At 44.3% G+C, this 19767-nt stretch overlaps 1 long non-coding RNA gene across 1 annotated transcript; it reads right to left on the reverse strand.

Annotated features, from left to right (window-relative positions):
• Positions 1–286: 286 nt before the first annotated feature.
• Positions 287–15154, reverse strand: LOC141087971 (uncharacterized). The gene is made up of 2 exons (XR_012231790.1): positions 14917–15154; positions 287–1682 (listed from the first exon to the last, which is right to left on the reverse strand). It is a non-coding gene; the product is annotated as an uncharacterized lncRNA (long non-coding RNA).
• Between the last annotated feature and the right edge of the window lie 4613 nt (positions 15155–19767).

The following is a 19767-nucleotide window of genomic DNA, read 5'->3' on the forward strand; positions in this document are numbered from 1 at the left end:
TCCCAGCACGCGCTCTGCTCTGTCTTGTACCCTGACGTGCTTCCCAGCACGCGTTCTGCACCATCCCATACTCTGCATGCCCCTGTGTACACGCTGTATGCACTTCCGTACCCAGCGTGCCCCGAGTACACGCTTTACATATTCCTGTACCCTATACGTGAAAAAGAAAACTCCAAAAGAACATCCTATTACATTAAAGAGTAAAATACCTTGATAATGCCTCATAAAGTCAAATATAATGGAGACGATTCTCAATATCATGAGAAAAAGGAGGACATAGAATCCATTTCCATTGCAAAACATATATAAATTTATTTATCAAAAAGAAGGACACGTATAAGAGATACAGGATATTACAAAATCCAATAAAATGGGTAATCACATAAGGCCCGATACTAAAAAGACAAACAAGTGGGCAGCCTGTGATGGGAATGGATATCCATAGTCAATACCACAAAAGTTGATAATGTAAGATAATTAAGCAATGAAATGTAGTTATTCTACCAGCCAAAGAAGTACATGGTGGAATATATTAGTGCAGAGGTCACCAAAAACAAAAAATTATTTTCCCCTTGGGCAATATTATATCATACGTATAGCCCGGATGGATAATGCTGGTGATACCAATAATGACTGCACAAGGTGTAAATAAGCTGACATGTTCCACCACTGAATCTGTGCAAGGCTCAGCTACATACCATGTGGTAGAGAATGATGTGGCATGTGAGTAAGAACAATGTGGGAAAAGACAAAGTGTGCTTAAATAAGCTGGATAGACATACCCATCATGTCCAGATGTATGACAGGCGCCGACTTGTGTACCCCTACGCGCGTTTCGCGGTATGCAGGACTGCTTCCTCGGGGGGCGTGGCTATTATTGTGAACATCCCAGTTATATGGCTGGCTGGGAGAAGTCACCTGACTGCCGTGAGCCTATCATGGAATGAGCCCCACACATGCGCACTTGTATCTATGACGCAACCCGTCAGTCAGCTGGCGTCATCCAAAAGCGGCCGGCGTCTGACCGCTACCTGGGTAACCGCCAGGACGGGCGGGCATAGTAAACAGACGCCACGTGAGGGCGGCCGGCGCTAGACCGCCACACAGGCAGCGTCCGTCCAATATGTTGTTTGCATGTGTGGCGCGCGTGAACTCAGCCATAACAGGGTCACGGCACAACAGATGACTTGGACCCGTATAAATAAGAAAAGGGGAGGGTAGTGGGGAAGGAATGGGATGGGGGAGAGGGGAAGGGAGGGGAAAGGGGAGGGGAGGGAAAAGAAATGTGAATGAATGAGAGGAGATGTTAAGCTAGTCAACCATGCGTGTGCTGTCTATAAGTGGTGTCTACTGAGGGAATAGCCAACAAACAAAAAGCAAAATGGCACATATAACAATGCAACCAATGAATGCATGTGCATCCATCAGAACAGAAAGAGAGAGAAAAATAATAAATACAATAAGAGGCAAAAATGGGAGGTAATAAAATATCACCATGATACATATTCTTCCATTCGCACCAAGTCCTCTGTTTTTATACTTTCTGTAGATAATGTGCCGAAACATAAGCATATATTGTCGTGAGTTCAGTGATGAGCTTGCCACGTAGATCACCATACCGCATGTTGATTGCGTGATAGTAAAACTCCCAATGCAGGACATCAACGGAAGAATTGTATTATCTATAGCCAGACAAATAGCAAATTAAAAATGAGTGCAACAATCCAAAAAACACTCATGACATAAAAACAACATATAGAAAATTAAAAGAGGGAGAGAGAGAGATACCTATCTAGAGATGGCAGGCAGAAAAAATATTAATACTATAGATCACAAAAATGGCGCAAAGCTGAGTGATTCATTCAGCCCTTGTGGTGTCATGGTCCCAAGAACCATGATCCATTTTCATTCCTTCTGTGCAAGGAGGTGTTTGATGTCACCGCCTCTGATACCACTTTTTACGTTTTGAATGCCTCTCACTAGAAAAGATTTAGGGTCGCTATTATGTACAAGCTTGTAATGTTTAGGTATCGTTTTAAGCTGTGTCAAATCGGTTATTGTTTTAGACGCCAAGATGTCACGGACATGTTCACGGACACGTAGTTTAAGTTGGCGGCTCGTAAGGCCTATATACACTTTCGGGCATCCACACGTGGCGTAATAGATGACCTGTGCAGTATTACAAGTTATGTGTTGTCTAATTGAATAAGTTCTTGTTCCATCTACAGATTGAAAAGACGATGTCCGCACAATATTTTTACATGCAATACAGTTACCGCAAGGGTAACATCCCAGAGGAGGACCACGAGAATCAAAGGGATTTTTAATGTGTGGGACATAATGTGAACGTACCAACATATCCCCTAAATTGGGGCTTCTACGATATGTCATGAGCGGATGCTCAGAGATTATATTCGTCAATGAGACCTCCGTCCTTAGAATATTCCAATGTTTGGTAAGTATGTCCTTCATTTGGTTCCATCCCCCATTAAAAGTGGAGATAAATCTGACACAGCCCTGCTCTTGTTTTTTCTTGTTGATGTTTGGTTGTAATAGGGCCAGCCGATTTGTTTTTCTTGCTCTGTCAAAGCCCTTCTTGACACAGCGTCGACTGTAGCCCCGTTTGAGAAAACGATCTCTTAGTTCCCCGGCTTGATCCAAAAATGTTGCCTCCGAAGAGCAGATGCGCCATCACAGGCTGCCCACTTGTTTGTCTTTTTAGTATCGGGCCTTATGTGATTACCCATTTTATTGGATTTTGTAATATCCTGTATCTCTTATACGTGTCCTTCTTTTTGATAAATAAATTTATATATGTTTTGCAATGGAAATGGATTCTATGTCCTCCTTTTTCTCATATTCCTGTACCCTGCATGCCCCCATCTTCACCTGCCAAACACAGTCTCTCATGCCTCCTTCAAGCCAGCCACCTGGTTCCAGCAGTCATGGTATTTTATTCCCCTGACCCTGCCCCTGATGCTCCCTGTATAGGGGGTGGTCCTCACTAGGCCAGCTCACACGGGTTGGGTAGGTATCATGACCCAGAGGGTCCACTCCAGGAGTCGTCATGCGAACAAGGGTGGGTGGTTTTGTTGGGCGTAAAATACTTATTATGGAAAAGGTTGAGGTGTACCCCACAGGGGAACATGTTTGCCAGCCAACACACTTAGTGTATGTGCATTACAAGTCTAGAAGACCCGCTCCTTTTTAATGGAACATTTTTTGTTAAGAGGCCCTCCTCCATGTTTCTTCCAAGGGGGGATTGGGGTGGGTTATTGGGGTGCATATGACTTGGTAGCAGGGCTATGCTGTCAATGCATAAGAAAACAGAATGGGAATATAAAATGAATAATGTGAAGTGGATTTTCATGTGCCTATCCAGTATGTGGGTTCAAAGGCTTATTGGGGTGCATATGACTTGGTAGCAGGGCAGGCCTTGCATTCAATGCAGCATTTTTTATAGAAGCCCTCCTGGACATCTCTTGAAAGGGGTATTGGGGTGCATCGTAATTCTTTTCAGCCCATCCACTCACTGCATAGGCTATAACAGTTTAGGAGACCCACTGTTTAATAATGATCCTTTAAGCAGATTAATGCTGCCTTATGCCCCTGTAAAAATAGGCTCTGTGACTTTAAGAGTCCCTCCTTCATAAATGAAACAAGATGGGTCTTCTTATGTGTCACACACCACATGGCCAGCTGGGTTGATAAATGTTACAATGACATTTCCCAATGAATGCATTTGTATTGGTTGAAAGCAATGTAAAAGCTGAAAAACGCTTCAAAAGCGCGGCGTCTGAACATAGCCCAAGTGGGGGAGGAACATTTTGGTCTGAGGTTAATTATTTTGCCTTATATACAAGTCATCAACCTGGAAAGGATGCACCTTAACATATTTCCCACCAAAATCTATTTTGGTTTCGTTTTGGTATGTTTTTTGGTGCACGGGTAAAAATGCCATGAAACGCTGACAACATTGTTTAAAGCTGTGAACTAGGAGTCAGGAATGCTTCCAGGGGCGATCCCCATGATATCCCCGTATCATTTGAGCAGTATTTCCATCATTTTCAGATGCGTTTAGATCTTAAAAGGACCCCCCCGGGGAGATCGCGGTAAAAATGCTCGGGTCTCCCATAGCCTTACATTAGGCTCGCTGTTCTGTCAAAGTACCCGAGTATTCCAATTTAATTGACCCGAGCAACGAGCATCCGAGCATTTTAGTGTTCGCCCATCACTAATGAGAACACAATTCAAAGAATGGAAAGCATACTACGTATTTATAATTAACCCAACACCAAGTGGTACACCAGGTCAGATCAAAAGGACCAGAAGAAGAACAGAGACCAACACTGTCCAATAAAATATAACTCACTTTATTATAGACGTATTAAAAAATGGCAATTTAATAAATACACTTATCATGGAAACTGACAAAGAATAATTAACGTGGAAACAAGATGAAAAAGCAACAAACCCCCTTAGAAGAAAATACATGGATGGGAGACCTCTTGAAAGTGATCTAATTTTATATACTGTATATATCATATGCAAGTGCAAATATAAATTCTGTCTAAATCTTTAGTGCTCATATATAGTATTCATTTCCCTGTCCTTCTCCACTTGGTCCATAGTGAATCAATAGTATTAATGACTAATAATCAGAGAAAGATAGCATCTATACAAAGAGCACCAATAGTCAAATACATATACCGAGATTTGATTAAATCAATGGAGTCTTACCCATAGTACCCACCTGCAGGGATTGAGTGCTGCCAGCTCTGATGCGTGTTTCGCATGGGCTTCCTTCTCGAGTAATAGTGGTAGTATGTAACAGAGAGATGGCCTCCATCCATGTATGCTCTCTGTTGCTGCTTCTCCCAGTGCTTTACAGTGTGTATGTCCTCAGTAGTGTTGAGCATTCCGATACTGCAAATATCGGGTATCGGCCGATATTTGCGGTATCAGAATTCCGATACTGAGTTCCGATACTTTTAGCATATCGAATACCGGAATTGGAAGTTCCCATAATGCTATGAGCCAGTTTGATTTGATTCAGCCAATGAGGAATCCTAAGAAGTGTGGGCACATCCTGTTAGGCATGTTAACTAATGGCATGGCTGTGATTGGCTGCTGAAATGATGTCATGATGCACTATAAAAACCGCCGCCACCATTTTGGGTTCACTCTGCTGTGAATTCACTTAGGGACAGGACGCTGCTGCTGTTCAGACTCTGAGGGACAGTTAGAGAGAGCGATTTTCTATATAGTGCTTTACCTAGGCTATTTTTCAACTGCTGTAGCTTTCTTTTGCCTTGCAGCGCTGTTCACAGCTGTCTGCAAGGTCTGTGTGTGTGAGTGCAGCTCACGCTGTAGTTTGTTCTGCAGTCACCTCTGGTTGTAGGCCGCTCAGCGTGCGTCACTGCCTCATACATATTTTTTTTTTTTTTTTTTTTTTTTTATTGCTGCTCATTTTTACTGATTTCTCCTATTAGTGTGCATCCATCCGTATCCATCTACATTGGTTGCAAACACTATCTATATAGGAGTAGATAGCGGAGCCTTTCTGCAGTCTTTCAGTGCTAGTGCACAGTTCTCTGCACTGTTCACGGCTGTCTGTGAGGTCTCTGTGTGTGAGTGCAGCTCACGCTGTAGTGTGTTCTGCAGCCACCTCTGGTTTTAGTCCGCTCAGAGTGCATCACTGCCTCATACATTGTCCTTTTTTGCTGTAGTGCTGCTTATTTTTCATTAATTTCTCCTATTAGTGTGCTTCCACCCGTATCCAGCTAGATTGGTTGCAAACACTATATAGGAGTAGATAGGAGCCTTTTTGCTGGCTTCTGCCCTGCAGCCCCAGCCAGATTAGTATTAGCCTATTTTTTGGTGCCTCATCTATTGCAATGTAGGTTAGCCGGTCGGTGACCCGCTACTTCATCCTAAACGTGAGAGGGAGCGCTATCGAAAGTCCTTCCTTCCTGCTGCAGTTAGGCTGTATAACCAGCACTGTCCAAAACGGAGAACGACCCAAACAGTGAACTGATAGATCCATAGTTGTGATAGTCCGGTTATATCTTTTTTTTTTTTTTTTTTTTTTTTTCCGTATATGTACCTACCTACTGTCAATGTAATGCCTTTATGCATCTGTATTTGTTCCTGCCGTGCTGCTGTAATGCTCTGAATTTTCCCATGGTGGGACGATTAAAGGATTATCTTTTCTTATCTTACCTTCCTGCATTGTAATAGCTCCAAAAAATTTGTTACACTATCGCTTTTACATCTTTGGTCACATCCTTTGTTTTTTTTAAAAAAAAAAACACTTAAATAAAGTTCACCAAACACTCCACTTTACAGTTGTGTAGGCCACATTAGCTCATATTAAAGTGTAGTCCACACACTTTATAAAATTAGTGCTTCTTATACCTGTTAGCAGCTGTTCAGGAATAAGCACACTAAGCCCTTAGTACTTTTCTGCCTATCTTTATCAGTCTACTAAGATGAAGAAGGCAGGGAGCAAGGCACGTGGTCGTGGGCGTGGAGTTTCAACAGGGAGAGGACGTGGGGATTCTGTGCCTGCTGCGGGCACCAGTGACTCAGCATCCCCCAGTTTTAACAGGGAACAGTCCTTTATACGCAGCTTTGTAGGAGCTCGCCGTACCCCACTGCTGCGGGAGAAACAAATTGAAGCCATTATCGGATGGATGGCAGCTAATACATCGACTTCGATTACTTCCACATCCTCTCAGGTCCAGAGCATTGAAGAGGAACCATCTGTCTCTTCACCACCTGCCAAATTGCCCAGGCAGTCAGAGAGCCCTGGACAGGAGCCATCTCATTCTCTACTTCTGCTCTCTGAATCACTTGGCTTGGAAAGAGGGGGCCAACCAAGCAGCATTCTAGAATTTGAAGAAGAGGGAGTATGCAGTGATGCGCAACAGATTTGTCTCTCTGAATCTGAAGAGGTGGGTGGGCCAGAGCCTATGGTCAGCACACCTCAGTACGCATCTGATGATGAGACTCAGGTGCCACTTTCTGGTGCGTACTGTGCTGGCGAGACTACCCAGGAGAAGCAGGTGTTTGAAGAGGGTAGTGTAGATGATGGGGTCCTTGACCCATCATGGCGTGAGGAACAGGAAGGTGGTGGGATGTTGTGAGTTCATTTTTCCCTTCACCAGTGAGGTCTGATGAACTCCCTCTTCTGGCGAAGGAAGGTAGTGAGGCTGATTACCAAACAGCTGAGCAGGTAGATGATGACTGGGTCACAGGAACTGATGACTGGATATAAGGCAGCCGACGCCCTGCTGCCTTGCTGGTGATTTTCCTGCTGGATTCTTGGAGACCAGTCTGATTTCTGCTTCTCAAAGCCAGGTTTTGCTCTGCTTTTTGTACACTTTTTAGTTCTGGTTTTGTTTGCCTTGTTTTTTGGAGTTCAGCCATCCCCGGCCGGGGGTGAGCTGAATTCCATTTTTGTCTCTGATCTGTTGATCTCTGGCTCTGTCTTCAGACTATACCTGAGAGCTAATAGTTTTTTTGATGCCTAGCGACTTCAGGGCCTGTTTTTCCCATCAGTCTGTTGGTTCATTTTTGGATAGGTTTTTGCAGATTGCAGACAGCAGCTTTTCTATCCTGTCCTATTTAGTTAGCTTGGGCCCCATCATTTGCTCAACCTATCTTTCCATCTGTGTTAGTGTTTTTCATCTTGCTTCACTGTCATTATATGTTGGGGGCTGCCTATTGCTTTGGGGTCTGCTCTGGGGCAGTTTAGATTTCCCCTTTCTGTCTTTTAGGCTAATTTAGTTCTCCGGCTGTGATCGAGGGGTCTAGGGCACTGTAGGAACCCCCCATGGCTACTGTTAGTTGTTGTGGATAGGTTCAGGGGTCTGCAATCCGATAGCTGCCAACTTCTGTGGTTTTCTGGACTTAGCTTTTATTTTTGTTTTTTCCTCCTTCAGTGACTCATCCATAACAGAATCACCAGCCATACCGCAGATCCTAGGGTACTCAATAGCAGGAAAGAATTGTGTAAAAAAAAAAAAAGTGTCAGAATTTCTTTGTGTATATTTTTTCCTCTATATCTCTGAGGCCGTAGGGGGAATTTTTATTCTCTCAATGGAGATGAAGCAATTGTCTGATCGTGTGGAGCAGCTCGCTGCGGAAGTGCGGGGAATTTCCCCCTATCTTACTGATTCACATGCTGCTGAACCAAAGATCCCTACTCCTGATGTGTTTTTTGGGGATCGGTCTAAATTTTTGAATTTCAAGAATAATTGTAAATTATTTTTTGCCTTGAAGCCTAACTCGTCGGGGAGCTCCGCGCAGCGTGTTAAAATTGTCATCTCTTTGCTGCGCGGCGATCCCCAGGATTGGGCGTTTTCTTTGAAACCTCATGATCCTATTCTAAATAATGTGGATGCATTTTTTCAAGCCTTGGGGTTGTTGTATGATGAACCTAATGCTATTGATCAGGCTGAAAAGGACCTGTTGGCATTGAGCCAAGGTCGGGATTCTGCAGAGTTGTACTGTCAAAAATTCCGAAAGTGGGCGGTCCTTACTACCTGGAATGATGATGCCTTGGCAGCTCTCTTTCGGAAAGGTTTGTCAGAAACCGTAAAAGATACTATGGTGGGATTTCCTGTTCCCTCTGGTCTTGACGATTCTATGTCATTAGCCATTCAGGTTGATCGGCGTTTGCGTGAACGCAAGACCGCACGAGCGGTGTTGCCACCTGTTGAACAAATGTCTGAACCTATGCAATGTGATAGAGTTTTGTCCAGGGCACAACGTCAGGAGTTCAGAAGGCATAATAAACTGTTTTTTTTTTGTGGAGATGCTTCGCATATTATTTCTGTCTGCCCTAAACGAGAGAAACGTTGTGCTCACACGTTTTCTGTGGGTGGTGTTCAACCTAAGTTTCTTCTGGCAATTACTCTGATCTGCTCCCTGTCCACATTTTCCACCAAGGCTTTTGTGGATTCGGGAGCAGCTCTGAACCTGATGGACTTGGATTTTGCTAAAGGTTGTGGATTTCCTATGACGCCATTGCGGACGCCTATCCCTTTGAGGGGTATTGATGCGACTCATTTGGTGAAAAATAAACCTCAGTTTTGGACCCAGGTGGTAATGCGGGTCGCACCAGACCATCAAGAAAATTGCAGATTTTTGGTGTTGCATAATACCATTGTTCTGGGGTTTCCCTGGTTGCAAATCCATAATCCAGTTTTGGATTGGAAATCTTTGTCTGTGGTGAGTTGGGGTTGTCGGTGTGCCCTTAGTGATGCTCCTGTTTTCTCCACCTCTCCCCAGTAGCATGATGTTCCTGACTATTTGGCTGACTTTTATGATGTATTTAGTGAGAATGTGTCTGCGTCTTTGCCTCCTCATAGGAGTTATGACTGTGCTATTGAGCTGAGCCCGGGGTGTAAATTTCCCAAGGGTCGGCTTTTCAATTTATCTGTACCCGAGCACGAGGCTATGCGATCCTATATTAAGGAGTCGTTGGAGAAGGATCATAATAGACCATCCTCTTCACCCTTAGGTGCTGGGTTTTTTTTCGTGGCTAAAAAAGATGGTTCATTAAGGCCTTGTATTGACTATCGTGCCCTCAACAAAATTACTGTTAAATATCAGTATCCGTTACCCCTGATTTCTGACCTATTCTCCAGAGTTAAAGGTGCTTGCTGGTTTACCAATCTTGACCTCAGGGGGGCGTATAATCTTATTCGCATTAAGCATGGGGATGAATGGAAGACGGAGTTTAATACTCCGGAGGGACATTTTGAGTACCTGGTGATGCCTTTTGGGCTCACTAATGCCCCTTCTGTCTTCCAATCCTTCATGAACGATATTTTCCGAGACTTTGTGGATAAATTTTTGATTATCTATCTGGATGATATTTTGATCTTTTCCAAGGATTGGGACTCTCATGTGGAACATGTTCGGACTGTGTTCCGGATTTTGAGGGAGAATTCCCTGTATGTCAAGGGATCGAGATGCCTTTTTGGGGTACAGAGGGTTTCATTTTTGGGATTCATTTTGTCTCCGTCAACTATTGAAATGGACCCGGCCAAGGTACAGGCCATTTATGATTGGGATCAGCCCACTTCTTTGAAGGCCCTCCAGAAGTTTTTGGGTTTTGCTAATTTTTATCGGAAATTTATAGCTAATTTTTCTAGTATTGCCAAGCCATTGACTGATTTGACTAAGAAGGGTGCTGATGTGCTCAATTGGTCTCCAGAGGCGGTTTCTTCTTTTCAGGAGCTGAAGCGAAGATTCACTTCTGCTCCTGTTCTGCGGCAACCTGATGTCTCACTCCCGTTTCAGGTAGAGGTGGACGCTTCTGAGATTGGTGCAGGAGCTGTTTTATCCCAAAAAGATCCTGTGACATCTAAAATGAATCTCTGTGCTTTCTTTTCCCGAAAGTTCTCCCCATCTGAACGCAACTATGATGTGGGGAATCGGGAACTGTTGGCCATGAAATGGGCATTTGAGGAGTGGAGACATTGGTTGGAGGGAGCTAAACACCAGGTTGTGGTCCTTACTGACCACAAGAATCTGATTTACCTGGAGTCGGCCAAACGCTTGAATCCTAGACAGGCTAGGTGGGCCTTGTTTTTCCACACGTTTTGATTTTTGTGGTCTCTTTTCTTCCTGGCACTAAGAATGTCAAGGCAGACGTCCTCTCTAGGAGTTTCTTTGCTGATTCTTCTGTTGTGACCAAGCCTGCTACCATCTTAGGCGAGGGGGTAGTTCTTTCTGCCATCTCGCCCGATTTGAGACGTGCTCTGGAAGAGTTTCAGGATGACAAACCTGAGCGTTGTCCCAGTGGAAAGTTGTATGTTCCTGACCAGTGGAGGAAGAGAGTGATGTCTGAAGTTCATTGCTCTGCATTGGCTGGTCATCCAGGTATTTTTGGTACTAGAGATCTGGTGAGTCGGTCTTTTTTGTGGCCCGCCTTGTCTCGTGATATCAGGAATTTTGTGCAGTCCCGGTCTAAACCTTGTTCTCGCTCTAGTGGGTTGTTGATGCCTTTGCCGGTGCCCAAGAGGCCATGGACCCATATTTCAATTGTTTTTATCTCTGATATGCCTGTCTCTCAGAGAATGACTGTTATTTGGGTGATTTGTGATAGATTCTCTAAGATGGTCCATCTTGTACCACTCCCTAAGTTGCCATCTTCCTCTGAGTTGGTGCCCTTGTTTTTGCAACAGGTAGTTCGCTTGCACGGGATTCCTGAGAACATTGTGTCTGACAGAGGAGTTCAGTTTGTGTCTAGATTTTGGAGGACTTTCTGTTCCAAGCTGGGAATTCAGTTGTCCTTCTCCTCTGTGTTTCACCCTCAGACCAATGGGCAGACGGAGAGAACAAGCCAGACTTTGGAGTCTTTTTAGAGATGTTTTTTTTCGGCTGATCAGGATGATTGGGTTTCATTTTTGCCCTTGGCCGAATTTGCTTTAAATAATAGAGCTAGTACTGCCACTTTGATGTCACCTTTTTTTTGTAACTTTGGGTTTCATCCTCGATTTTCTTCAGGGCAGGTGGAGCCTTCTGCCTGCCCAGGTGTTGACACTGTGGTGGAGAGAATGCACCAGATCTGGGACCAAGTGGTGGATAAGTTGTCTCTCTCCCAGGAAAAGGCGCAGCGGTTTTCCAACCGGCATAGGACCATTGGTCCCCAGTTTAAGGTGGGTGATATGGTTTGGTTGTCATCAAAAAATATCGCTACGAAGGTGGCTTCTCCTAAGTTTAAGCCTAGATTTATTGGACCTTACGAGATTTTGGAGATTATTAATCCGGTCTCTTTTCGGTTGGCTCTTCCTGTCACATTTAAGATTCATAATGTGTTCCATAAGTCCTTGTTGAAGAGGTTTGTTGAACCAGTAGTTCCTGGGGTGGCACCTCCTGACCCTGTATTGGTTGAAGGTAACATGGAGTATGAGGTAGAGAAGATACTGGATTCCCGTCTGGCTAGACGGAGACTCCAGTATTTGGTTAAGTGGAAGGGTTATGGTCAGGAGAATAATTCCTGGGTCTCTGCCTCTGATATTCATGCCAAAAGATTGGTGCGTGCCTTTCTTCGGGCTCACCCTGATCACCCTGGTGGCATGGATGAGGGTTTGGTGACCCCTCCTCAAGGGGGAGGTACTGTTGTGAGTTCATTTTTCCCCTTCACCAGTGAGGTCTGATGAACTCCCTCTTCTGGCGAAGGAAGGTAGTGAGGCTGATTACCAAACAGCTAAGCAGGTAGATGATGACTGGGTCACAGGAACTGATGACTGGATATAAGGCAGCCGACGCCCTGCTGCCTTGCTGGTGATTCTCCTGCTGGATTCTTGGAGACCAGTCTGATTTCTGCTTCTCAAAGCTAAGTTTTGCTCTGCTTTTTGTACACTTTAGTTCTGGTTTTGTTTGCCTTGTTTTTTGGAGTTCAGCCATCCCCGGCCAGGGGTGAGCTGAATTTCATTTTTGTCTCTGATCTGTTGATCTCTGGCTCTGTCTTCAGAATGTACCTGAGTGCTGATATAGTCTTTTTGAAGCCTAGCGACTTTAGGGCCTGTTTTTCCTATCAGTTTGTTGGTTCATTTTTGGATAGGGTTTTTGCGGATTGCAGACAGCAGCTTTTCTATCCTGTCCTATTTAGTTAGCTTGGGCCCACATCATTTGCTGTGCGGTCTGCACAGAGAAAAACACTAGCTCCTGTGTTAGTGGGGTTCAGTAACGTCAGCTGCTCCCCTGCTGTGTGTCCGGCAATATTTCCTGCTCCCTCATAATTCACCCAACAACTGATTTTAAGCTTTCTCCAATTAGGCCTCAGCCTACTCCTTGATTGACCCTGGGCTCCAACACCGCCAGTTGTTGCTCAGAAGTGCTATCTGCACAGAGAAAAACACCAGCTCCTGTGTTAGTGGGGTTCAGTAACGTCAGCTGCTCCCCTGCTGTGTGGCCGGGAATATCTCCTGCTCCCTCCACATTCATCTGAACATCACATATTAAAGTTGCTTCAATTAGGCCTTAGCCTACTCCTTGATTGACCCTGGGCTCCAACATCACCAGTTGCTGCTCAGAAGTGCCGTCTGCACAGAGAAAAACACTAGCTCCTATGTTAGTGGGGTTCAGTAACGCCATCTGCTCCCCTGCTGTGTGTCCGGCAATATCTCCTGCTCCCTCCACATTCATCCAAACATCAGATATTAAACTTGCTCCAATTAGGCCTCAGCCTACTCCATGATTGACCCCGGGCTCCAACACCGTCAATTGCTGCTCAGAAGTGCCGTCTGCACAGTAAACATATAATAAAGTAACTTGGCACTCAACTGAATAATCCTTTGCAAATTAGATTTATTTTATAATTTATTGCAGTCCTGGAAACATTTCGGCCTATTATCGGCCTTCCTCAGTCTGCTATATAAAAGGTACAAAATATATACAGAAGAAAATCATAATGGGTCCTCATAAAAATAATATACAATGTGGTACAAACATATTGATTAATAATCTTGATGTAAATCACAGGTGATATAATCATATAGTGGTATCCGTATTGTATACAGAGAAATATATGAACAACGACAAAGCAAAGTCAGCAATAACGTGAGCAATCCAGGATGCTGTTAAAAAATTTTTTCTTTTTATTCATAAATCCATTAAAATGCAATGGTCCAAGCAGTTCAAAACAGCAATAACGCAGGAAAGTCGTGCAGATAGGACTACGCGTTTCAGCGGTAGAACCCGCCTTCTTCACGGTCCAGAATCTAATCTGCTTTCCAAACATGGAACCTTATATACATCTCACTCCCATCAGGGTAATTATAAACATATGTGAGAGACTTAAAAACATGTGCTATAAAAGCAGATCAAACATATAAACTATCCACATATTGATCAGTATACAGCATGCATAAAGATTATAAGGAAAGAATTCAACATATTGGAGAAAAGTACATTAGGAATGTCCAATAACCTGACCATAAGATTTAAGACCCTGTGCACACAGTGCAGACTCCGTGCAGTTCCGCAGCAGATTTGGCCCTGCAGAACCGCAGCAGAAAAGCAACAGAACAGCACGTGATGCACAGTACCATTTAAGGCTATGTAAAACAAAAAAGGCTGTGCACATGCTGCAGATTTTTCTGCGCAGATCTGGTGCAGAATAAAAGAAGCAGCATGTTCCTTCTCCTGTGCGGCTCTGCTGCAGCTCTCCACCTGCTCCATTATAGAAATCTGCAGGCGGAAACTGCAGGGGAAATCCGCACAAAAACTGCAGAAATATATATCACAATATATATCAAATATTGAGAGAGGAGAACCAGGTGAAAAGGAAAAATAAAGTTGAAATAAAATTGAAATAGAAGAGAGAGGGGACATACCCGACTGCTATCGCGAAATACTAATCCGGTACCCAAGTAAGGATTCCTATGGAGATCTATGGTGAATCAGGTGAATGGTTATGGTGGTGAAATATCTACTGATGGTGAAATCAATAGGTGAATGTTGTGGTCATACCTACTTCAGAATGTCATGTTGATTTAAATGGTATCTCGTATTATAAGAGTGGATATACTGATTTAAATGCCTGAGAAATGAAAAATAAAAAACAGAATGAAAAAAAAAAAAAAAAAAAAATGAAAAAATTGTGCAAAAATTTATTTTTATCTTACAAGGATGAGTAAAAATGAGTGGAAATAGTCAGATTTTATACCTTGCAAAAAGGAATATATAACCATACATAGAGAAATGTATAAATCTCCTTGGAGGTATCATGGACGCTTAATCTGTTTGAAACTAGTGCTGCATAGTCCAGGAGGTAAATGGGTCCATATAAAGCTGAGGCACAAAAGGAAAAAAAAACATGTATGCTCAGCAATAAAAAAGCCTCTACCAAGCCCTGTAATTAAGTAGAAAAGGGACTCTGCTGTAAAAGCGTACCTTGTTTAGATATGGAGGTGGCATACACAGGTGGGCCGCGGTATTCCCCCGCTCGTCAGCTGGCCACGTGTGCCCATGCCAGCAATCCTAAATAATGTGGAGGCGGGACAGTGTCCGTGCTCACAGGAAGTGTCCGGCCCCGTGTCTTGTGTATAGGAGCTGCCGCGCTCCAATGACAACGGAGGAGAGTGTGTCATATGGGAGGACTGGGAGGAGCTGAGTGAATGGGATTAATCTGAACCTTTGCATAGAAAAAAAAAAAGATGTAAAAAAGGGAAGCCCTAGCGTTCTTAAACAGTAACGTCCCTAACGATCAGAAGGGAAAACTGTAGTGTTGCAGTAGTGAAAAAATGATGAAAGAATTTAGTGGCCAAATAAATGGGAAAAAAAATTGGAAAAAAAGGGGGACTTAAAATAAGGCTGATTGAAGGTGTAGGTCATGACTTGTGGCTGTGCAAGATTTCCTTTAATGAAAGCACTACAATTACTATACCCGTAATGCTATAGTACAGTATAGTGAAAGGAAAGATGAGGAGTTACGGTTACCAGTATCAATATTTTGCGGTCGGGTGAAAGGGTGATAAAGTGAAGTCCAGATGGACGTGATACGTGAGGATAGCCAATTGAGATCAGTAGAGGCGACTCTAGAATAAAGAAAAAGACAAAATTAATTTTCATAATATCGGCCAATGATTGACAGGTAAATATTCAATCATACAACTTGATATTCAATTCCCTTGTCGCCCACAGGAAACGAACACACAAATATAGCAAATCGGACATCATGGTCATAATTCCACATCATAAGTAGTATTACCAACTTAAAGAGAATTATCCTGAAATCATATGAAAGATAATAGGTCATAATCTCTATTTAGTCCCCGAGGGGCAAGTGTTTGCAACTCATGAATCCAATAGGATTCTCTCCGTTTTAATAACCTGATCCGATCACCCCCCCCCCGTCAGGGCATTGGGACATGTTCGATCACTTGGAATTTTATGCACAGTAAACATATGCTCCAGTGTTATTGGGGTTCAGTAACGTCAGCTGATCCCCTGCTGTGTGTCCGGCAATTTCGCCTGCTCTGTCCACATTCACACTACTCCAAATTTTAAACTTGCTCCAATTAGGCCACTGGCTACAGTATGTTTCTACTGTAATCCCTGGGCTACAACACCTCCAGTTGCTGCTCAGAAGTGTCTTTGGCACAGGTACTCCCTCCTGCCCAGCCTGGTTCCAGCATGCCAGCTGTTTCCAGGTAGTGTCAACGTCACTTTGGCACCAATACATTGTCCTATCGTGTTGTGGTCCGTTTAGCCGACTCTATGGTGCCTGCAGTTTAGGTGCTTCCTATGTGGGCTGCGGGATCTGGCAATAAAGGCTAGTTCCGTAGTGCCAATAGGACAAGCACCCCGTGTAGGACTGTGGGTTTTGGTAACTGTGGCCAGCTCGCGGCGTTGTTTTTCAGGGGTACCTTCTGCTACACATCCGGGTTCCAGTACCGTCAGCTGGTTCTCGTCAGTGCCTTTGGCTTAGGTGCCTCCATCTCGGTATCCGAGTTCCAGCAACGTCTGCTGGTCCTTGGTAGTGCTTTCTAGCACAGGTACCTCCTGCTTAGTAACCATGTTCCAGTACCGTCAGCTGGTCCTTGGTAGTGCCATTGGCTCTTGTTCCTTCTGCTGCCCCTCCGGATTCCAGCACCGTCAGCTGGTTCTCGGCAGTGCCTTTGGCTTAGGTGCCTCCATCTCGGTATCCGAGTTCCAGCAACGTCTGCTGGTCCTTGGTAGTGCTTTCTAGCACAGGTACCTCCTGCTTAGTAACCGGGTTCCAGCACCGTCAGCTGGTCCTCGGTAGTGCCATTGGCTCTTGTTCCTTCTGCTGCCCCACCGGTTTCCAGCACCGTCAGCTGGTTCTCGGCAGTGCCTTTGGCTTAGGTGCCTCCATCTCGGTATCCGTGTTCCAGCAACGTCTGCTGGTCCTTGGTAGTGCTTTCTAGCACAGGTACCTCCTGCTTAGTAACCGTGTTCCAGTACCGTCAGCTGGTGCTCGGTAGTGCTATTGGCTCTTGTAGCTTCTGCTACCCCTCCCGTTTCCTGCACCGTCAGTTGGTTCTTGGCAGTGTCTTTGGCATGGGTACTCCCTCCTGCCCAGCCTGGTTCCAGCATGCCAGCTGTTTCCGGGAAGTGTCAACGTCACTTTGGCACCAATACGTTGTCCTGTCGTGTTGCAGTCGGGTTAGCTGACTCTATGGTGCCTGCAGTTTAGGTGCTTCCTATGTGGGCTGCGGGATCTGGCAATAAAGGCTGGTTCCGTAGTGCCAATAGGACAAGCACCCCCTGTAGGACTGTGGGTTTCGGTAACTGCGGCCAGCTCGCGGCCTTGCAACGATGTTTTTCAGGGGTACCTTCTGCTATCATCTGGGTTCCAGTACTGTCAGCTGGTTCTCAGCAGTGCCTTTGGCTTAGGTGCCTCCTTCTCGGTATCCGAGCTCCCCCAACATCTGCTGGTCCTTGGTAGTGCTTTCTAGCACAGGTACCTCCTGCTTAGTAACCATGTTCCAGTACCGTCAGCTGGTCCTCGGTAGTGCCATTGGCTCTTGTTCCTTCTGCTGACCCTTTGGGTTCCAGCACCGTCAGCTGGTTCTCGGCAGTGCCTTTGGCTTAGGTGCCTCCATCTCGGTATCCGAGTTCCAGCAACGTCTGCTGGTCCTTGGTAGTGCTTTGTAGCACAGGTACCTCCTGCTTAGTAACCGGGTTCCAATACCGTCAGCTGGTCCTCGGTAGTGCCATTGGCTCTTGTTCCTTCTGCTACCCATCCGGGTTCCAGTACCGTCAGCTGGGTCTCGGCAGTTCCTCAGCCTTCTTGTACCTTCTGCTACATTTCCAAGTTCAAGCTTTTTGAAATGGTTTTTGGTAATCACTCTGGATCTCCCTGACGACGACCCAGAAGACCACCCGAAGGAAGACCAAAAAGATGACCCTGAAGAAGATGACCAAGAGGACAAAGAACATGAAGACAACCACCAAGATACAGAACAACAAGAGACAGAAGATCAAGAAGCAGAACAACAAAAAGCAGAAGAACATTAAGCATAAGACTAAAAATCAGAACAAAAGATATTATCTAAATTATAAGCAGAAGAAGACTAAGCAGTGTATGGGGGTGAGTCCTTTCCTCCTCGTGGTGCCCCTGGAAAATGCTTGCTGCTGCAAGCCAAACTGAATGCGGCCAAATCCTGTTGTAAATCTTTTGTGACAGGCAGAACAGAAGGTGTAATCTTCAAACTTTTATAGATAACAACTACAGTAATGTCTGTCACAAATAAGAATATGATGAAGAAGTAGAATATGAAGAAGAATAGTTGAATAAGAAGAATATGAAGAATGTAAAAAAAAGAATAATAGGAAGAAGGTGAAGAAGAAGAAGATGAATAAGGTGAAGAAGTTGATGAAAAAGAAGAAGTTTGAAGATTACACCTTCCGTTCTGCCTGTCACAAAAGATTTACAACAGGATTTGTCCGCGTTCAGTTTGGCCTGCAGCAGCAAGCATTTTCCAGGGGCACCACGAAGAGGAACGGACTTACCCCCATACACTTAGTCTTCTTCTGCTTATAATTTAGATAATATCTTTTGTTCTGATTGGTTTCCTGTATCCTGTATGGTTTCCTGTATCGGAATCCTGTATCTTTTTGTTCTGATTGGTTTCCTGTATCGGAATCGGCGATATCCGATACTTTTTGGGTATCGGTCCGATCCGATATTTCACGATATCGGAAGGTATCGCTCAACACTAGTCCTCAGCCGTGACTCTGGCAAATAGCTTGCAGCCCAGCAGAGAAGCAGCCTGGGTTTAGCAGTGACATGTACACTGCATACAAAGCGATCCTCTCATGTACTCACAGTATGACACACACAGTAGATTTAGCTTGGAGCCGTGGCCTGCACATCCAGGGACTGGAGATGTTCCTCTGCCTATATCCGTAAATAATGATGTTCTTCTTTATAGGTACATCCTACTGGTACATAGAAACACATATCTATATACAGGTACGTTTTTATATATAAAACATATATATTTATATTTAATTGCATATATATACACTACCATTCAAAAGTTTGGGGTCACTCAGACAATTTTGTGTTTTCCATGAAAACTTATACTTTTATTAATCAAATGAGTTACCAAATGAATTTAAAATCTAGTCCAGACATTGACAAGGTTTGAAAAAAAGATTTTTGTTGAAATAATAATTTTCTCCTTCAAACTTTGCTTTCGTCAAAGAATGCTCCCTTTGCAGCAATTACAGCATTGCAGACCTTTGGCATTCTAGCAGTTAATTTGCTGAGGTAATCTGAATATATTTCACCCCATGCTTCCAGAAGCCCCTCCCACAAGTTGGTTTTGCTTGATGGGCACTTTTTGCATACCATACGGTCAAGCTGCTCCCACAATAGCTCAATAGGGTTGAGATCTGGTGACTGCGCTGGCCACTCCATTACAGATAGAATACCAGCTGCCTGCTTCTTCCCTAAATAGTTCTTGCATAATTTGGAGGTGTGCTTTGGGTCATTGTCCTGTTGTAGGATGAAATTGGCTCCATTCAAGCGCTGTCCACAGGGTATGGCATGGCGTTGCAAAATGGAGTGATAGCCTTCCTTATTCAAAATCCCTTTTACCTTGTACAAATCTCCCACTTTTCCAGCACCAAAGCAACCTCAGACCATCACATTACCTCCACCATGCTTGGCTTGACAGATGGCGTCAGGCACTCTTCCAGCATCTTTTCAGTTGTTTTGCTTCTCACATATGCTCTTCTGTGTGATCCACTATGGGGCCTCCCACGTCTCTT

This window comes from Dendrobates tinctorius, unplaced genomic scaffold (assembly GCF_039654945.1).
Source record: "Dendrobates tinctorius isolate UK_male_01 unplaced genomic scaffold, ASM3965494v1 ptg000036l, whole genome shotgun sequence".
Lineage (NCBI taxonomy): Eukaryota > Metazoa > Chordata > Amphibia > Anura > Dendrobatidae > Dendrobates > Dendrobates tinctorius.